This window comes from Micropterus salmoides, unplaced genomic scaffold, assembly GCF_014851395.1.
Source record: "Micropterus salmoides isolate LMB-PRFRI ecotype aquatic unplaced genomic scaffold, ASM1485139v1 Ms_hic_scaffold_17, whole genome shotgun sequence".
NCBI classification, from domain to species: Eukaryota; Metazoa; Chordata; class Actinopteri; order Centrarchiformes; family Centrarchidae; genus Micropterus; species Micropterus salmoides.
This window is the reverse complement of record NW_024040817.1, coordinates 3,004,454-3,012,200: the sequence shown is the minus strand read 5'-3', so window position 1 is coordinate 3,012,200 and position 7,747 is coordinate 3,004,454. Positions and strand designations below refer to the sequence as shown.

The following is a 7,747-nucleotide window of genomic DNA, read 5'->3' as shown; positions in this document are numbered from 1 at the left end:
CCGCCACCTGCTGGTGTAGCTAATAAAACTGCTCTCACATTTACAGATCTCTGTTTACAGATCTCACATTTACAGATCTCTGTTTACAGATCTCACATTTACAGCTCTCACATTTACAGCTTTAGTATTGGGTATTGAACATTGGGACTGGTTCGTCCACTGTGTTACGGGGGTTATTGTCTACACACAGGAAGCATTTAAGGCTTGTTGCTGACTACACGATGAGCTGAGGGTAAAAATTGTTTTTGCAGTGCATGGCTGGATGTAGATGTTGAGTCGGCCGACTCTGATATGACTCGGATGTCGGCGATATGTCAGAAATGTGTCGGGGAGCCGTTTTGATGCATCGTTGAGTAGTTCACACATAACCACTGGCGCCGCGATCAACCTCTCATTTAACCCGATCACAGCCTGACGGTCGCCGAGCGGCACATTGGGCTAAAAATCGTGTAGTGTGAACTAGGCTTAAGGCCCATTGCCTTACTTTTCAGGCTAGGTCGCCTAAATATTTGCCTAGTTCTTAGCTCAAGCAGCTTGCAGAGAGCACACAAACCCAACATCATTTAATTTTGTTCAGCCATAAAGTTACAGTAACCTCTGAACAATGACCTTCATGAGACTTCAAGAGAAATAAAGTAGTTACCTTGGGCAGTGTTGGGTCCACTGTTGTCAGCAGCTGTGAATAAAGTCAATGTTAATAAATCATAGATGAAGTCAGTGACATGGCATTTAGGTAACTCTATAATGCAAGAACTACAATGTATAAAGTTAAATTTGTTTTTTTATTTCTTTTCTTTGTTCTTTTTATAAAGCATGTTTCAAAAACAAGTTATATATAAACTAAAATCAGGAAAGGCTCTCCTATAAAAATGTTTTAAGAAGGGACTTAAAAAGTCACTGACTCAGCCGACCTGATTTCCTCGGGCAGGCTGTTCCAGAGCCTCGGGGCCCTGACAGCAAACGCTCTGTCCCCTTTAGTTTTCAGTCCAGACTCTGGAACAGACAACAGACCTCTGCCCGAGGATCTCAAGGTACGTGCTGGTGCGTATGGGACTAAAAGGTCAGAAATATAACAAGGCGAGAGGCCATGAAGAGCTTTAAAAGTGATCAATAGAATTTTAAAGTCAATTCTAAAACATACTGGGAGCCAGTGTAATGAAGCTAAAATAGGAGTAATGTGGTCATATTTCTTTGTTCTGGTTAAAAGTCTGGCAGCTGAGTTCTGGACAGTCTGGAGTCGATCAATAGATTTTTGGGTTAAACAGGTGAAAAGGCTGTTAATAATAATCCAGGCGTGATGAGATGAAGGCGTGTAAAATGGTCTCGTGTCCTTAAAAGTTAACATAGATCGAATTTTGATATATTTCTAAGCTGGTGCTCAAAACTGAAACTACTGTCGAACCAGACACCAAGATTCTGTGATTCACTGGGGAACCAGCAGATGGCAGTATTTTTGCCATCTGCTGGGAGCCAATGACCAGGATCTCTGGATGCTGGATGATTTTAATGTTCAGTTTTTCAGTTTGTTTTGTTTCTCTTGAAGGAGGAGGAGACATTTTTGTGGAATTAAATGTTTGTGTATTTTCTTTTACAGAATATAAAAAACATTCCACTCCACTGCTATCTGGTTTATAATGGGTATATTTGCCACCTACCATTTCTGAATTTTCTGTACAAGTAAACAGCCAGCAGCACCACAACGGACAGCACCAGCACCAGCACAGTAATGCTGGTGATTGTCCAGGTACATCAGGAGGTAGTTTATGATCTAAAACACAGAAAACATTCACAACAGTTTTATATTCACTTCACTTTCAACATCATTTCTATTAGTTAGGTTTAATTTACTGTGGACGTAGCTACAAACGTGCAGAAGCTGAGTGACAGTATTGCTGCATTTTGGTTCAGTGTTGTCACAACCGGAATTTCTGATTTCGAACAATACCTTGAAAATATCTTCTGATATATATTTGATACCATTTTCGGTAACACGGGGAAAAATTGACACAACCTTACTTATACCTAAATATCTAATCAACTTATCTTAGAAATTAAGTAAAGTTAATGGCATATCTTTATTTATTTTCTTTACTTGTTAATTGACAGGGACAGATGCATGAGATTTCTTTATAAAGTATTCAAAGTAGATGCCATGCATACAGGGTTCTAACCATAACTCATTTGCAACCCCTGTCCCTGGTTAATTTACTTCTGACTTTAGTCCAAGTATTTTCTATCAGCTGAACTCTGCTGTCTGACATTGAAACAATCTCACAGTTGAAGCTTCGCAGTGAAACAAGGATCACGCCATTTTGGCGATATGGGGGCTCAACGACTGATTTTACATAGAACTACCTGTTTTCTCCCAATAAGTTAATATACAGCCTGTTACAATAAACATTTCAACGTTTAATGCTGTAAATAAACATGTAAAAAGTAAAAAACTTACAATAAATGTTTTTAAAGTGGTCCGTTAATCGGAAGGTTGGCGGTTCAATCCCCGGCTCCCGCTGCTTGCGTGTCGAAGTGTCCTTGAGCAAGATACTGAACCCCGATTTGCCCCTGGCGGCTGTTCCGCCAGTGTATGAATGTGTGACTGGTGAATTCAGATGTAGTGTAAAAGCGCTTTGAGTGGTCGAAAAGACTAGAAAGGCGCTATACAAATACGGAGCATTTACATTTACAAATAAATCCACAATTGTAACCCTAACACTGTGCAGTGCGCATGTGTAGGTGTCACGTGTGTGTGAAGTGGCAGCAGAGGAAAACCTACCGAAGAGACGGAGCTCCAGCCTCACTGGTGTTGTGCCGAGTTGTTCGCACCTCGCGGGACTTTCAGATAATCTATCACCGTTGATGAACCACACAAAGAATATTTGATCGTTTTTAAAAAGCCGGCTACTTGAAATAGACCCGAGGTACCGCGACATGCGTGCAGTTCTCGGCATGGAATGCAGCAAAACTCTGCACAAGACCGGTGAATGGCAGGAAGGAGAGAGAGAGAGCGAGCGAGCGAGAGCGTGCTTCAAAAAACCTCAGTTTAGCTGGAAATTTACAGTGTAAGTTGAGTGAACAGAGACAGCAGCTTCTCAAGATTAAAGCGGAGCTACCATGTATAACCCCCCCCCCCCCCCGCAATCGCTGCGCACAAAAACGCACATGATTCGATGTCGGCTCATGCGCTTTCATGTTGTAAGCAGCAACGTAACGAAAACAACAGCAGGGTGCAGGATGAGAGAAGTGTGGCAGAAGTTAGCAGACAGAGAGGGATTGACTTCACATGACAGGATTCATTACTTGGATTCATTTTTATGAAAAGCTGTTTGGATTCTTTTGATCGACACATTCGGACTTAAGGAGCGCTTCAAAGGTAACGAGAGTAGGCACTTTTTCTTCATCACTTGTACCATGCAGGTTACACCGGTAAATCTCGAAGAATTAGACTTTAGGGCTCGTTTTTTTTGTTAGATAAAGTGAACGACTGAATTGTGGAGAATCTAACCGATCTAAGGATGTGTAGCACGTCCATACTGACACATTGATCATACGTTTAAACATTAATATTTGTATTAATGATCTAAGCAGCTTAGAAGCAGCTAAAGCGGGAGACCCTGCGGGGTTTAAGAGGTTTTAAACATCCAAATAACTTCTATAAAAACAGACCAGGTGTTTAATGGAGACCTGCATTTATGGTAAGCTGATATCATCATTTGGTTACATTAGAATAACTTTTTATTAGAATTTGTGCTTTGAGAAACAAAAGAAAGGTTTTTTGAGAGGAGACTATGTCAGCATCAAACAGGATTCTTACCTTCTACAATTTCAAAATTTCAAAAGTTAATTTTATTAATTAATGAATTAATTAGATTTTACTTGCTGCAGTCCACCATGAGCTGAAATGATTTACTCATGGTTTTAGTTTGTTCCTGTCATGTAAAGGATCATTCTGATTTATTACAACTTGGATCTAACTCACAGGATTGGCCCCCAAACCTTCTGGCTGTTGCCATGGTAACAAACCATGTTCCTGTCTGAACGTGATCATTTCCTGTCTCATTGACCTTTCTAATAGGAATGTTGTTGTGTTGCCTGATTTGAATTTGTCACCATAACAGACGGACATGAAGGCCAAAGTTAAAATATCAAAGTTAAATAAACACAAACGATCTTTTGAGTCTTGGGGCTTCTTTGAGGCGAAGACGAAGAACTTTTGCTGAAGAGGTGACGTCAATCATATGAGACGCTTTCTGCAATAATACTAAACAAGCCAAATACCAAAACCAAAGAAGAAGAAGTTTCTTACCCCATTCCTTCTGAACATGTAACCTGGATGCAGGATGAGTCACTTCACAGGTGAATGTAGACGTGTCGCTCCTTAAAATCTCCACACTGTCTCTTCTCTGGAAGGTGTCGTCTTCATTTGGTCGAACGCCAAAATAAAACACTCCGTCCTCTTTAGTTAGAACACGACAGTTTCTCTTGATGTTCAGGATGATGTCTTTTGGGTAGAAACCTGTGGCCAGGCACGTCAACATGACCTTTGACTCAACTGTGGTTTCCTTTGAGAACATGAAGACCTCAGGTGGAGCTGGACAGAAAAAAAGCAAAGTTGTTTGCTGTTGGCCAAACAGAAATGTCCAACCAAGGCCCCGTTACCTGAAAGCATCTGAAGGCTACGATGATGATAACAGAGGCCTCCGACCCTCTCACAGGAAGAATCCTGAACTTGCAGAACGAACCAACTCAAACTACAAGTTTTATTTAAAGCTAGAGGGCAGGACTTTTACAAATGAATTAAAGTCTGTTATCAAAGGAAGGTTAAGATCAAATCAGTCCAGTAAGAACTGAAGAAGCCTTGGATCAGCGGCGAAACATCTTCACGTATCTTTAAAGTCCAGTTGCACTGAAGTGAACCCACCTTGGTTTTCATGATGATATACTGTCATGTTTTTTTTTTATGGCTCCTCTGTTGTTGCCACACGTTTATATAAATTGCAAATCTATAAAATGTTTACTGCACATTAAGTTTCATATCCAGAACAACTTCAAGTACAAAACTAATTTAATTATTATTTTACTTTCAAGTGGAGCCGAGAAGCTACTGTGCACTCGCTCTTAAGAAGGGCTTCTGCTTTGGGAAACACATGTAGAAATGGAAACATATAATAATGAAATCAATTGTTATCAGGAAACAGGCCCAGTTCATTATTTTCTAGAAAATACATACGGGCGGTTTGTAGCTGCGTTTGCTCATAACCCACAAACTTGCTCAACGAATCCATGCACTCGTTCTCCAGGTACTGCCTGGTGACTTCTATTAGGACCTGGTTATTCCACTTCTCCTTTGTCCGGATGGCTGCTTCAGTCACAGCAACCCAGACTTTGTTGGTGTCGTCGAAGGACAGGAAGTCGTTTCCATCGTAGCTGTAAATGTCCTTACCGCGGTGAAACGTAATGCTGCCGTTGGGCTGCATGTCGCCCTCACAGCCGCTCATCCAATGAAGAACATGGACGTCTGAAACCAAGAGAGATCTTTTTTAATAGCAGGAGAATCCAGACCACAGGCGCGTCTCACTCACGCCAGAGTGACGACACCAAATACGACATCCAGACTTTTGTCAAATGAGAATATGTTGAATCTGTCACAGGGCAGCTGCAGTCCCGTGGACCTGGAGACCATATTTCCAGTTACTCAGAGCTACCAGAGCTTCATGATGATAAACATAAATCCAGTCAGAGCTCTGAGGAAATGCAGATGCAAAGCAAACACTCCAAAAGTCCCCCAAAATGATACAGGCGCAGATAAAGTTTAAATCTGGTTGTCTTAATTGTGAATTTACGCCACATTGGCGCGTTGGACAGAAATTTAGTTCTTTGCGCTCTTAAATGCCTCTTCGTCTTTGGTGATTGTGAGTTGATCAAAACTGTGAAATGTCTGCCTATATTAGCTCTCCAATATATCCCAAAACTGGGAGAAATTGAAGCTTTAAAACAGAACTACTGGAGTAACCACTAACCTGACCGTCAACTGTCTCACCAGGAGGTTCATTTAGCAGATCAAAAGATCCAGAGCAGCTACTGAATGGACCTTGTGGTAAGGTTTTGTCAACAATTATAAACTGTATGAATATGTAAATATAACTTATTCCTGACTCAAAGAACAAACCAGCAGGAGACCAAACATACAGTTCACATTTCACGCATCTTACCTGAGTCATTCTGTCTCATTCGTGTCTTCAGGATGTCGAGGTTGATTTTTAAACTCTGCTGCTTTCTCAGGCGGGACTGTGTCCCTTTGTCCAGTAATCTGCAGGCAGTCTCTCTTTCATCCAGTCCTGTTTGGGAACTTTCTTCTGGTGCTCGCTGTCAAAGTAGTCGTCATCCTGCCGTCCAGCAGACCCATGGCTGAGAACTGGTGGATGCCCGGGAGTCCGACAGGTTTGGAGAGAGCCGTGTAGGTGTAAAAGAGGGAATGTGTCTCTGAGAGTCACACAGACAGACAGATATTTATTAGACAAGGCAAATAAACTTCATTAGCCCCGGTGGAAAGAGTGGTTCAGTTTTAAAAATTATGTAATTATAATGAACAGTAGAAATACAAGTTACTGTGGCAGAGATGTGTTTTTGGTATTTCTGGTTTGTTTGGAATGAAAGAAAGAACTATATCTGTAAGTGACATTAACATTACTCCTGAGCTCAGTCTAACTGATTTACTCAGGACAAAAGAAAATCCTGACTTCCACCAGATCAGACAGTTTTTTACTTAGTTAAGCTGCTTTTTTAAAGCCTCCAACCAAACTGAGAAGTTGTGGTACATTTTGAGTAACATGCAAAGTTCAGTTTTTGTTCTGCAAGAACGGAAATGATGATCAATCCTATTGTATTTTATGTAAAGGCAAATTCCTTTGTTTTTGTTTTTACCAGGAAATAAAAGCTGAAATTCTGAACTCTTGTCTTATAATACTTATCTTTAGATCTTAAACCCAAATGTCTTCAGTGAACAACAAAATCAAAGGAATTTGCCTTACCGTTCCACTACTTTAACGGTAAGGCATATTTCTTAATGCCTCAATAAATTTTTATTTAAAAATAAAAAATCTTATATGAACAGTGAATATAGGATCTGTATGCAAGTCTAAATTTTTTCGTATTTCCACTTGATGCCATCACTTGCAGTGTCTTACACATGTGGGCTGAGTGGAAAATTAAAACTCAAATCAAATTTAAAAACAGCATCAATTTATTTCTTATTTTTACCTTCTCCTGCTTCACATTAATAAGTCAGAAAACTCTGAACTCACCGCTGTTCACCATCAGTCCCGTCTTCGAGCAGGACGCAACCAAATACATTGTTAACACAAAGTTGACTGCCTTCATATTTTTAATCTCCGCTAGTTGAACTGTGTTTCACTCTGTTGCTGCTTCCTTCTCCTTCACTTCACTTTATGTTTGACAGCAGATGGTGCATTCAGGTGATGCTCCAAAATAAGGACTGTTGCTGCTTTTTAGTCACATCCAGGTTTCAGAAAGGCAAATTAAACACTTTTCATGCTGCATGAATTAGTCATGCTTTTAATCAGAACATTGACACCAAAATAAATATTAAAATTGTCAGTGCAGAAATTATTTATTTAATTATGACAGTTTTAACAACTGACTGATCACTAATCCCATAAAACACCAGACATTTGCTGGTTACAGCCTCTCATATGTGAGGACTGCTTTTCTTTTCTGTTTCATATTAATG

The 7,747-nt window shown here is 40.3% G+C and overlaps 1 pseudogene; it reads right to left on the bottom strand.

The window, feature by feature from the left end:
• Positions 1-1,739: 1,739 nt before the first annotated feature.
• Positions 1,740-7,456, bottom strand: LOC119907980 (annotated as a pseudogene).
• Between the last annotated feature and the right edge of the window lie 291 nt (positions 7,457-7,747).